The sequence below is a fragment of the Cetorhinus maximus genome, chromosome 11 (genome assembly GCF_964194155.1).
Source record: "Cetorhinus maximus chromosome 11, sCetMax3.hap1.1, whole genome shotgun sequence".
NCBI lineage: Eukaryota > Metazoa > Chordata > Chondrichthyes > Lamniformes > Cetorhinidae > Cetorhinus > Cetorhinus maximus.
Window position 1 is genome coordinate 26,082,067 of NC_135889.1, and position 13,624 is coordinate 26,095,690.

General features: G+C 48.9%; 1 protein-coding gene across 1 annotated transcript in view; it reads right to left on the reverse strand.

Annotated features, from left to right (window-relative positions):
* Window positions 1–13,624, reverse strand: part of LOC144686962 (dynein regulatory complex protein 11-like) — a 378,502-nt gene that overhangs the window by 40,378 nt on the left and 324,500 nt on the right. The gene's annotated exons all lie outside the window — the stretch shown is intronic.

Consider the following 13,624-nt stretch of genomic DNA (forward strand, 5'->3'; position numbering starts at 1 on the left):
GGGTAAATACTGCCATAATTAGAGAAGAGATGAGAACAAGTCACCTGCTTGAGCAGCATCATGTGGTTTCAAGAATCTTAAAAGATGGAGGAGATTTAAAAATAAAAACAACAATGGCTATTCAGGCAAAAACCATCAGTAATTTTGGCATGAGTCCAATAGAAATCTTGAAAATTAGACTGGGACATGCTAAAATAAATAGACTTAGTGGCAACTTGCCACTCTGTGAAACCTTCTTAGTGATCTAACTGGAGCCTTCTTAGGTACAACATTGGTACTGGTACAAAAGTAAAGAACACACAAGAAATAGGAGCAGGAGTAGACCATTTGGCCCATCAGGACTGCTCTGCCATTCAATATGATCGTGGCAGGTCTTGGGCTTCAACTCCATTTTCTTGCCTACTTCCAATATCCCTTTATTCCCTGAGACACCGAAAAATCTGTTGATCCCAGTCTTAACTCTATTTAATGATGGAGAGCCGCAACTCTCTGGGGTAAAGAATTCCAAAGATTCACAACCCTTTGAGTGAAGTCATTTCTCCTCATCTCAGTCCTAAATGATCGATCCCTTATCCTGAGACTGTGCTGCAGTGTTTTAGACTCCCTGACAAGTGGAAACAATCTCTCAGTCTCTTTAAAATTTTGTACATTTCAATGAGATCACCTCTCATTCCTCTAAACTCCAGAGACTATAAGCCCAATTTACTTAGCCCCTCATCATAGGTCAAGCCCCTCATCCCAGGGACCAATCTAGTGAACCTTTGCGTTCTGCCTCCAATGCAAGTATATCCTTTCTTAAATGAGGAGACCAAAACTGCAAGCAGTATTCCAGATGTGGTCTCACTAAACTCCTGTACAATTGTAGCAAGATTTCTTTATTCTTGTTTTCCAATGCTTTGGCAATAAAGGCCAACATAAAGGCCATTTGCCTTTCTGCACCTGCATGCTAATTTTCTGGGTTCCTTGTACGAACACATCCAAGTGTCTTTGCACATCAACAATTTCAAGTTTCAAATCTTTTAGAAAACATTCTGCTTTTCTATTATGACCAAAGTGAATAACTCCACGCTTTCATACATTTTACTCCATCTGTCATTTTGTTGCTCACCCACTTAACCTGTCTATATCTCTTTGTACTCCCCACAGTTTATTTTCCCACCTAGCTTGGTATCATCAGCAAACTTTGATACATTATTTGCTGGTTAGAATTTTCCATGCCCACTGGCATCGGGCATCGTGGCGGCTGTAAGCAGACAATATGGTGGGAAGGCCAAAAATCAGTTTCACGGTGTCGTGAAACCAGTTTGCAATCATCCGCACCGCCCACCTTTCCCATTGCCCCATGTCGGGAACTTCACTGTAATGCATCTGCATAGGCCCAACTAGATCATCTGAGCACGCCAACATGGTTTCATAACTGAACATTAGCTCTGAAGAAGAGTCATACAGACTCGCAACATTAACTCTGTTTCTCTCTCCACAGATGCTGTCAGACCTGCTGACCTTTTCCAGCATTTTGTTTTATTTCAGATTTCCAGCATCTCCAGTATTTTGCCTTAATGAGCATAAGCGATGTGCAGTTGGCGAACTGCACTTCACTCAGGGGTTTGAGGTCTCATTGACAACCTTGCTTCGGGTAGTGCTTGCGGTCATCAGCGCCAGGCTTCGCAGGCAGCACAACATCACTTTTAGGGGGTATCACGGGCAGGTCTCTACTTATGGCCATAAGGCTTTTCAATAACTGCAGGGCTATGGCTTGCCTGGGGAAGGGGGAGAATGGCCTCAGGTAAGGAGCTGGCTGCAGGGTTAGGGCATTACTGGGGAAGGGGAGTATCCCAGGGTGTGTGTGTTGATCTGTGCAAGTGGCCTTAAGAGGGTGAGGACTGAGGAGGCAGTCTCCAGAGGAGATGAGGCCAGACAGAGATGTGAGGGTGCGTGTGAGAAAGTGAGTGGTGATGCCCCTTGAGCTGGCAGTGAGTGAGATGAATGTGTGATGGCCTTGTGAGTGTGTGAGTTTGAAGTGATGAGATGGTTGCCTTACCCTGGCAGCACGGATCAGATCATTCATCCTCTTTCTGCACTGGATGGCAAACCCCTTCTGTGCAGCAATGGCACTGACCACCTCTGCCACTGCCTCCCAACCCGGAGTGATGACACTGGGCCTCCTGCAGCCAGAGCGGGGGTAGAGGACTATGTGGCGGGTTCCAATGGTGTCCAGAAGTTGTCCCAGGGATGCATCGCTGATTTGGGGGGCTGCAGTTTTCTTGCCTTTCAGGGCCATGTCTTCTGTGCAGCAGTCCTGGGCTGGAAGCACTGAGAGGTGTGAGCATGACTGCACTTTACATATGGTGCCAGGCATGAGGAAGCGGCGAGGTGATGGCATGGAGGGTGAATCGGAGGCCACCCACCAGTAAAACGGCATGTTTCCGGGAATGCATGATTGACGAGGTGGGATGGGGATGATACGGAGTGAAAAGCCGCCACTGTGGCCGGCAGATAAAACGTTCTTTTTCCCATCTGCTACTGCACTTCGAGCAAATCTGGGGCGATTCCACCTGCTGTCTCTTCACCTAAGTCATTAATGTATGTTCTAAATAGCTGAGGCCCCAGCACTGGTCCTTGTGGCACTCCACTATTCACTGCCCACCAATGTGAAAAAGTCCCATTTATGCCAACTCTTTGCTTTCTACCCATTAACCAGTTCCCTATCCATGCTAAAATATTACTCCCAACTCCATAAGCCCTTATCTTGCCTATTAATCTTCTGTGTGGCGCCTTATCAAATGCCTTTTGGAAATCCAGGTACATTACATGTACTGGTTTCCCTTTATCCACCATACTAGTTATATTCTCAAAAAACTGTAATAAATTTGTTAAACAGAATTTACCTTCAGTAAAACCATGTTGCCGTGTTCTAATCATACTGTGCTTTTGTAAGTGCATTGTTAAGATTTCCTTAATAATCAATTTCAGCATTTTCACAACAATTGATGTGAGGTTAACTGGCCTGTTATCTCTCTCGCCATCCTTTTTGAAAAGCTGTGTAACATTTGCCAACTTCCAATCAGGTGGGACCATTCCAAATCTAAGGAATTTTGGAAAATCATAGCCAGCACATCCACTATCTCTGCAGCTATCCCTTTTAGAACCCTAGGGTGTAGGCCATCAGGGCACGGGGATTTAGAACCATAGAAAAGTTACAGCACAGAAGGAGGCCATTTAGCCCATCTTGTCCATACCAGCCCGAGGACACCGAGGTGCCCTTTCTAATCCCACCTTCCTGCACCCGGCCCATAGCCCTGCAGCTTACAGCACTTCAGGTGCAGATCCAGGTACTTTTTAAAAGAGTTTAAAGTTTCTGCCTCTACCACCAGCTTGGGCAGCGAATTCCAGACACCCACTTCCCTCTGCGTAAAAAAGTTCTTCCTCATGTCCCCCCGTCTTTGTCGTATTTCAGTCCCTTGTGTTTCCAAAATACTTTTTCTCTACTGACATTAATTTCCTCACTCTTTTTAGCCCCTAGGTTACCATCTGTTTCTGGTATGAAACTGGTGTCTTCTACTGTGAAGGCAGTCACAAAATATTTAAGGTAAAATGCTATAGATGCTGGAAATCCGAAATAAAAACAGAAATACTCAGCACATCAGGCAGCATCTGTGGAAAGAAACGGTGTTAATGTTTCAAGTCGATGATGAACAGATTAGAACGGTAACTCCTGCCTGAATCAATATGTTGTGGGTTCAGTTCACAATCCAGAGACTTGGGCCAGAATTTTTTGCTCGTTTGGCGGGCACACGCCTGGCCCGAACAAGTGTAAAATTACGTCGGGCGAGCATCCCGACGTTATCGTGAACTCATGTGATATTTCGGTTGGTGGGCGGGCGCGTGGGAGTCGGCAGCACGCCCGCTGGCAATTAACAGGCCTATTAAGGCCATTAAAGATCTAATTGAATTAAAATTTTCACTGCCCGTCCAACCTTACGGTTGGCGGGCAGGCAAAAAGGCCAAGCAGCCTTTGGATTATTTAGGGAACCTCATCCACGGGTGGGATGAGGTTTCCAACAGCAATTAAAAATTAAATAAAAATTTTAACATTTCATTCATAACATGTCCCTGTTCATGTAGTCACATGAGGGGACATTTTTTTTAACCATTTTAAAATTCTTTATTTTTAATTTTCAAAAATCTTCATCTCCCTGAGGCAGTTCTGTACCTTAGGGAGCTTTCCCTGCATGCACCCGTGCGAACTTGTGAGCTTGCCCTCCTCCCCCACCACACAGGCAGCAATGAGTGCTGCAGCGTACATTTCATGGTGGGCAGGCCTTAATTGATGACTTTTGGCCACTTTTAGAGTGGCAATGACAGAGACCGAGGAACAGGCTATTTGAATTATCCTGTTAAAAATAATTCGAAAGGGGAGAGGAAAAGTACATTAAAAGTGCCTATTAAATACCGAGAAACATGGGAAAATGAACTAAGGCCAGGATTTTGTCAACGATGTGCCATTTCTGACAGCGTAACTGGAACTGAGTGTCAGGGGTGTGCATGCAAAACATGTGTGATTTAGAGCAGGGGAAGATTTTCATCAGTGAAACCCGACATTAGCTGACAATGGTACATGTATGTCCGGCCCAATATAGAGTCTCTTATTCAAACAGGGAGGCTCTGCATCACTGCCAGGACACTCCAGTGCTTGAGAGTGGAACATCAAGAGATGCCCAAGTGTTGAAGCTGACTGGCCCCATGCTTCAGTGATGCCTCCCTGCAGGTACTCCTCCAGGCCATCAGGTAAAGGTTGGGGGGTGGTTTGATGGTATTATTGATGATATAAGAAGGCACTCACACCAGGCCAAGGCAGCCTGGACAAAGGTGGCAGAGGAGGTGAAACACCATGGGAGACCAGGCGAACCTGGGTCCAACGCAGGAAATGGGTGAATGACCTGCTCTGATCTGTGAAGGTGAATGCCAGTGCCACATCTTCAACAGAAGTCTCTTGTGGGGTCATCAATAATGTGTGAGTGGGCAACTATGTCAGAACAGTGAATGCTTGATCAGCTTTAGTGCCACAGGGCAATTAAGGCCAAATAATCTGGAAGTTTTCCATTTGTGTGTGCTAGGATGCAACGTTTGAATGACAGGGCGGGTTTAGGTGTCACTTGACATATGACTAACTCTTCTTTTGTCTTGCAGGTCATGCGGGAGAGGAGGAGGTGTGCCTGACCTTAGGCTCCTCACACCAGCTGAGGAGGAGGCGATTGCAATCGCTGGAGAGGAGGGAGCTTGATCATTGGCAGATGGTGAGACTGGTCTGGCCAGGAATTGGATTGCCACCTGAAAAGTAAGAACGTGCAAGGTTACGGGAATAAGGCAGGTGAGTGGTACTAGGTGGAATGCTCTTTCCGAGGCCCAGTGCAGACTTGATGGGTAAATGGCCTCCTTATGCAATGTAAAGACACTGTGGGTGGAATTTTCTCAGATTTGCACGAAGTGCAGTAGCAGGCGGGTAAAACGATTTTTCACTCATCAGCCGCAATGGTGGGTTTTCACGCCGTAATGCCCCAAACCCACCTCATTATTTATGCATTCCCGGGAAACACGCTGTTTCCATTGCAGGTGGGACCTCATTCACCCTCCTGCCATCACCCCGACGTTACATTACACCGGCCGCCATGTTTAAAAGACAGCCACCAGCACACCGCTCATCGCTACCAGCTCAGCACCGCTACCCAGGAGACATGGCTAGCAAAGGTAAAAAAACCACTGCCCCCTGGTTTAATGACGGGTCCCTCGAGCAATTGCTGGATGCCATGGAGGCCCGCTGGGATGTCCTGTACCCCCGCTCTGGCCGCAGGATGGGCAGCAATGTGACCAATTCAGTTTGGGAGGCGGTGGCAGCAGTGGTCAGCGCCAATGCCCTTCAGAAGAGGACAGCCACCCAGTGCCACAAGAGGATGAATGATCTCCTCCATCACTCTTCTCATCACTCTCAGCTCACACACTCACAAACCCAGCATGCATCCACAGGGCCCCTCAGTCACTGCTAGTTCAAGGGACATCACCATTCACTCTCTCATACACACCTTCATTGTCTTCAGCCTGTCCATGGGATCACTCACCACCTGTACAGGTCAGGCACATCTATCACCTGGCCCGGCAGGCATTCTGCTAACGCTCTCTCCATCTCTATCCATGCAGGACAAGCTGGCACACAAGAAGAGAGAGGTCGCAGACCAGTGGCAGAATGCCTGAAACCAAGGTCCTCACAGACTTTGAAAACAAGGCCATCCAGCTGGCCAGCCACAATCTGGACTGGCCCTGTGCTGACGGTGAGGTCAGTGCTGCTCTACCAAGTGAGGATCCAGCAGTGCAACATCCATCAGACAGCAATGGCGTGAGTGACATGTCTTCTTTCATAGTCCACTGACATGCACTAATTATCTTTCCTTGCTTTTGCAGGCACATCTTCCAAGCAGCCAACAGAGTCCATGACCCAAAGCCTCCAATCAAGCCCTGAAGAGACCTCCAGAAGCGAATTTGAAGGCACCCTCCTTCTGTCACAATGCTCACCCACACCCTCCATCAGCGCATAGACACACACACCTCGGTGGGACTTAGCTCTAGAATAGGCACGGGATCACATACTGGTGAATACAGTGCACAGTCTGATCCACAGCAGGCTGTGGCAGGGACTTCCCAGGTCCCCGGCATTTGGAGGGCTGTTGGAAGCCAGGAACCTGTTGAGTCTGAGTCAGATGATGAGCCTCTGGACTCGGTCATGTCACAGTTGCTGGAGCTACATGGTTAAGCTAGGGAACATCAGGAAGGTATGTCCGCTGCACCCCTCAGATTGCAAGGCACAATGGAGAAGTCCGTCTGTCTTCAGGCTGAGGAGATAGCATTGGCATTGCACTGAGGTCAACACTGGCAGGATGGCGGCCACCATGGAGACTTTGGTCGCTCCTGCACTGCTGGGTGGGCTTAACTCCATCGCTGATGCCATATTTGGCCTCCAACTTTGTGTACGCAAGAGGGGTGCCGGGCAGCTTGATCTCACTCCAGCTACCCCTTCCCTTCATGGAGTCAGCCAGGGGCCCTAAAGGAGGATCAGCATGTGCAGACCCCGGGGTCATCCACCCAGATGACTTGACTCCAGGAGTGTCCGACTCATCCGAATCCGCTCTTCCTGTGACCTCTGCAGCTCCAGATTCACAGGCCGAGGAAGGTGCTACTGACACACAGCATGACCCCGAAAGTAGGCTGGGGCCCTCCAAGTCTCGCTCCTCCAGAGCATGCCTGCCAAAGTCATCACAGACAGGGTGTCGCAGTCAGCAGGCTGCCTCCACCTCCACTGTGGATGTCCGGGGAGCACCAAGACGTATTGGCAGGGATAGGGCAGTTAAGGAAAAGTAGTTGCACAGCTTGGCACAGCTGTTGGTCACTTGTACATACTGTTCATTATTGTCAATAAACTCAATAAAGAATGTCTCCCTGCATGTGGCTCCTTGTTCTGATGAGCAGTGTTCTTGTCACTTGAGTGTGAAACCTTTCCGCGCAAGATAAAAGGCAGATGTCTCAGTCCAGGGTCTCTTCCCTGTGTTCTGTGCAGCCTTCAGACCACAGTGATGACAGTGACGGTCTAGCCTCACACTCCCTGGAAACAATTACTGATGCCTGCTCCTCAGCGGTGCTGGTCATTTCTGCTAGAATGTAGTGGACAGGTGCCACATAGTTCTCGCATTCTCTCTGTGTGCTCTCAGGACATTTAAGGTGTGGCTGGCCCCATTGCACCAGCGCCTGCGACAATTGATGCTGTGCACCAGCTCCTGAAGGGCTCAGGTGGTGAAGGTAGACACAGCATCGGATGCGCCTAAAGTTTCATGGTTGCGTCTCTATGAGATGGCCCTGATCATGGAGCGCAAGTGAGCTGCCCTCGGCCAGACAGGAGTCAGACATTCACAGAGGCTATGTGAAGATTCATGGAGTGTCCTCACTGCATGTTGTCATTATCCTCCTGTCATTGAGCAATTGGGCCTCTACTGCGTCTCCATGACAGGAGCATTCTCACAGAGGCTTTTGGTGCTGCCATAAGCCAGACTGGAGTCAAAAGTTCACAACTGCAATGTGAGGATCTATGGGGACACCTTACTGTATGTCGTCATCATCCTCTGCAAATCTGGCTGCTAAGAGGGCCTCCCGAGCTCGCCTGTCTCATCTAGCCAGTGCAAGAGCCTCAACTCTGTCATCGTCACCATTGAAGATTTGAAGATCTCCTCACCCTCACTGTCATCCTCCTCAGCTAACTCGTCTCCCAGTTGGAGCGCCAGGTTGTAAAGGGCGCAGCAGATGACAATGATGTGTGACACCCTCTGTGGGCTATATTGCAGGGCACCGTCAGACCGGTCCAGCCATCGGAGCCACATCTTCAGCATCCCGATGGTCTGCTCCACCAAGTTGAGAGCTGCAGCATGAGCTTCAGTATAGCGTCACTCTGCTGCAGTCTGAGGCCGCCACACGGGTGTCATCAGCCATGACCTCTGCAGGTAGCCCTTGTCCCCGAGGAGCCATCCCTTCAGCCTCTGTGGACCCTGAAAGACTGCAAGGATCTGCGAGCAACTGAGGATGTAGGCATTGTGCACACTCCCTGGAAACCGTGCGCACGCCTGCATGATGTGCTTCTGGTGGTTGCATACCAGCTGCATGTTCAGTGAGTGGAAGCCTTTGCGGTTAATGTAGTCCATCATATGTAGCGACGGAGACCTGAGCACCACACGGGTGCAGTTGATTGCACCCTGCGCCTGTGGGAGTCCCGAGATCTAGGCAAATCCAATGGCCCTCGCATCCTGGCTGTCCAGGTCCCAGCTGAGATGCACAATGTTGTGTGCCTCGAGAAGATGGCATCTGTGACCTCATGGATGCATTTGTGGGTGGTGGCTTGTGAGATCCCACAGAGGTCACCTGTGGAGCCCTGAAAGGTGCCACTATCATAGAAATTGAATGCTGCAGTCACTTTCACAGCCACCGGCAGTGGATGCCCTCCATGGCAACTTGGCGCCAAATCCTGCATTAAGTGGCAGATATCAGCGACCAGGTCTCTAGAGATGCGCAGTTTTCGGCGACAATGGTTCTCGGTCATCTGCGGGAATGACAGGCAGCGTCTATAGACCCTGGCTGTCGCTAGGTGTCGACATGCCACGGCTTGCTGTTGCTCCTGTGTGGGAGCCCCTGCAGCCCCTTTTTCCTGAGGCAGCTGCTCCTGCCTTTGCATGGCCAGGAGCCTCAGTCACTCTCTCCTCCATCTTCTTCACTCTCTGCAGGCCATCAGGCATACAGCTAGGTCACCAGGTTCCATGATCTTGACGTGGTCCTCCTGCGCCATGAAAGAGAGAGACGTGGGTAGCATGGGTGTACTTAAGCATCCTTTCCTGGCCCTGTGTGGCCGCCACTTAATGCTTCCTGGGAAGTTGGGAAGTGCTGGTCGCCCCTTGGATGGCCACAGGTGAGTGTGCTGCAAGACTGCCCTGTCAACCTGCAACATGGGGGGCAATGGTCCAAACTGGGATGCTGAAATTTCAAGGGGCTGTGAACACCTCCAGCAGTAACTGCTACATGGCCAGCATTGGCGAGGAGATTGTGCAGTCCAACTGCTCCGTGGTCCAGTAAAGCAGTCGCAGACTCAAGTCTGTGCCGGGGTGGTGGGGGTAAGGTCTGGAGGGCTTGGTGGCACATTGGTGCGTCCACAATGCTTGTGTGGGCAGGCAGGCTAGGAGCCCGACCCCAATCATATCACTGTGGCTGCGCCTGAACTGTCTTAGTTGCAGAGGGATGGTCAGTTTATACAGGTGTCCCTACTTGTCCCCACTTCCCCACGTACCCTGCCCCCCACTTTGATTGCTTGTGCGCAGGATCCAGCAGTTGTCCCCGGACACCACCCCCCCTGAAAACAGCCGCCTCCATGGCAGGGCAGCAGTTGCCCCCGGATCCCCCCCACCCAGAGCACTGTCGCCTCCAGGACCAGGCAGCAGCTGCCCCTGGACATCACCCTGGCTCCCACCCCGTGTACAGTCACCTCCATGGCAGGGCAGCAATTACCCCTGGACAGCACCCCACTGAAAGCAGTCACCTCCAAGGCAGGGCGGCACTTCATCCCAGAGCCCATGAAGCCTGCAAAGCAACAGGTGACCCTGGCGAGCTGTGGAAAACGATGCTGTTCACTCACCTCATTTCCCCCAAAGTGATGCTATTGTGAAGCACGTTGACATGCTTTCCCGCCAACGTGGATGGACAAACCGGCAGGGGTCCAGAGCTTGGTGGGGTGGCCTTTTAATGAGATGCTAATGTATTCCAATGAACTCCTCGCCGACTGTTGGCGGTAAACGCGGCCCGCCATAGGCTACATGCCTTCCTGCTGTCGTTAACCACATCGTGCCTTATTGTCCGCGCCCGCCACCTATCATGCCCGCTACAAGCGGGCATGGAAAATTCTGCTGTGATACTGTGAGGATAAGGCAACTATCCTGGTGGTGGCAGTTGGGCACACAGGATGCACACGATGAAATTTGAAGCGCTCAGATAATGATGATTTCTAATGTGATTCTTTTTGTTCTCCAGGTCATCCAAGGACCAGGCCACAGCCATTCCAGGAGCCTGAAGACTCCACCTCTGAGGACAAAGAAGCCAGTACTCAAAGAGAGCACTATCATCTGCCTCATCATTCACCTCTGCCAGCTCAGTTGCAGGCACACAGTCCATGAAGGAATTCAGGAGCGTATAGATTCAGGAGCACAATCTGGTGAGCACACCACAGACACATCCCCACAGCCGAGGATGTGACAGCTGAGTCGCCAGACAATGGAGAACTGCTGGTGTCTAGCTGAGATCCACATTGATGACGAACCTCTAATCGCGGCCATAAGAAGCCTGCAGATATGCAGCAGAAATTAAGGGAAAATATGGCAGAGATACCTGCGATGATAAGCTGCTTTGCATGGGGTATGGTACAGTCCATGCTAGCCATGAGTCCTGCCATGTCCCACGTGTTTGAGTCCATGGCTTCATCCATGGAGAGGATAGTGACCGCCACGGAGAGCCAGATCGAGTATTCGATCCATATGCGCTCTGATCTGCATTCCATCACTCTAAGCCATGGGCTCATTGCAACAGTGGCTAGGGGAGGGGGAATGAGGTACCTGCACCTCTCTTTCCCTCAGGGAGGCAGTGACGTATCTTCATGCACACTAATGGAGGAGGAGCGTGTACCAGCTGCCCTGGGGCCTTCATCTCAGGACACAGTCAGGGTTAGTGGCATCTCCTCATTCCCTCCACCGTTGATCCCAACAGCTCCAGCAGGTGAGGCTATGAGGGGGAAAGCCCCTGTGCCAGTGCTGGAGATCCTGAGTAAGCTCAAGGTCCTCAAGGTCCCACACCTCCAGAGGACTCCTGCCATGGTTATCATCCATTGCAATGGGGCATGAAATAGAGCAGGCTACCTCTACCTCAGCTGATGATGTCGAGGTAGCACCTAGATGTAGCCGAAGGAAAAGAAAACTTTAAAAACTATGAGCACAAAGTTGGCATGGGAAATTTTTCCATATGGTTGCACTTGTAAATATACGCACAATAAAATTCAATTTTTGCAATTGCTCATGATTATTGAGATTTTTTGTGGTCTGCCATAGTATCAGAAGTAATGGCCGTGGCCTATCCTATGTTTCACACAGTGTGATGGTTTGAGATGAGTTAGGACATCAACAGTAATCCTGAATGACATGCGCTGCATATTTGTGCATTCTTTATTGAATAGCCATAGGAATGGTTACTTCTGTGATATCACTCTGCAGAACGTAGCTTTAAATGCTGGCACAGTTGTTGTGTGTCCCCGCCCCCCCGTCTCTCTCTCTCTCTCTCTCCCCCCACCCCCCCACCCCCACCCCCCACCACCACCACCACGCTCCCCCTCCCCCCATGTCTATGAGAACTTGACTAAATCACTGGGCTGACAAATTAGGACATCAGTCACTTCCTTTATGGATCGGTGTTCATGAGGCAGAGTGCAACACCAACACTGCTGGGAACTCAGCAACGCTGTTGGGAACCTGCCAAGGGCAGCATAATTTTCAACACGCTGCAAAGACACAGCTGACTTTATCCCTGCAAATATAACCTGCAATCAGGAAATCAAAATTTCACATCCTGCCTAATTAAGTCCTGTATGCCACATTTCCCGCTCTTGTGGCCTGCATAAACCCTTAGTTTGCCACATACTACAAGTCTGAAACTGAAGCTTTTGACTACACCATCCTGTGTAATAAAAATAAAGCAGTGAATAATGACATTCCATTGCAATGAAGGGAGGGTGAGAAGGACTTTCCATAATTTTCTTCCAGTTATGTGATGTGCTATCAGTCAGTAGCCTTGCCGTGTACACTTATGGATAGGAGTTCACTAAGGTAAAGATGGCTCAGAAGAGCTGAAGACAATTAAAAACCTTGAGGCTCAGTTGGATTCTACAAGTCTGATTACATCATCTTCTGGAGCCAGTAAATTTGTAATTTATTATTCTATCCTTGCCATACTTACTTCATGCTGAAGGTTGACAGTTTACCCCAAAAGTAAAACAAGGTATTAAAAAAAAGAAAACTGGTGTTTTGAATCTGATCTAGTGATTTGGTCTCATAGTTACTAGAAATTATATGTTTCACAATGATGATTTACTAATCTAAAGAGATGTTACTTTGAATTATCCTGTCATAACCATAACATAATCAGTCCAAAGCTCTGAAACAGTTAAATTGAAACCATACAGCTGATTTGCATACACCAGTTAAACTGAGGATTTATTGCTTAGGTTAAATTGCACTGCTTGCAGTAAGGAATAGACCACAAGAAAGGCTGTTAGACTGTTCACTGACCTGAAAATGTTACCCATCAATGACAAGGAACAGTACAACCTAGCTTCATAAGCAAAATGTTGCAGATATAGCATTTTATGACAGATTTACTATGAACTAATTTGCCCAGAATAACACCCTCGTCTAATGTTTGGGCCTAGGGGCAATGTTCTTTTTGCTGTATGTCGATATTGTTGCATATATCTGCAATAATAGCGCTAAATGTCAATAGAGAGAATAAGATGCCTGCTCTCCTACCATATACTGTGAAGGGATTGTTCAGTTATGCAGCAGTAGCAGATGAAAGAACTACCAAAACCGAAAGGTTAACTGATATTGAAGAAACCCCTATTCAAAGCTGTTGGAATTTCACACTGGCTTTCACCTGATATGGTGTAGCACTTGAAATAAAATTATTGAATTTTGGGCTAACTCTGGTGAAGAATGTTGGCACTGGGAAATGAATTTCTTTCTCATTTTGAGCACCAGTCAGGATCAGGTGCTAGGAACAGCTCAGGCAGCAAATTTCTCTCAATTCTGTGAACAATGGCACATAAAAGGCTATTGCAAATGCTGCTGAACAATGTGCAAACATCAAGGAACATCCCTACTTCTTACCTTAGGATGAAGGGAAGGTCACTGATGAAGCAACTGAAGGTAGTTGGGTCTAGAAGTCCTGGTACTGAGATGACTGACCTCCAACATCAAAACCATCTTCCTTTGTGCTAAGTATGACT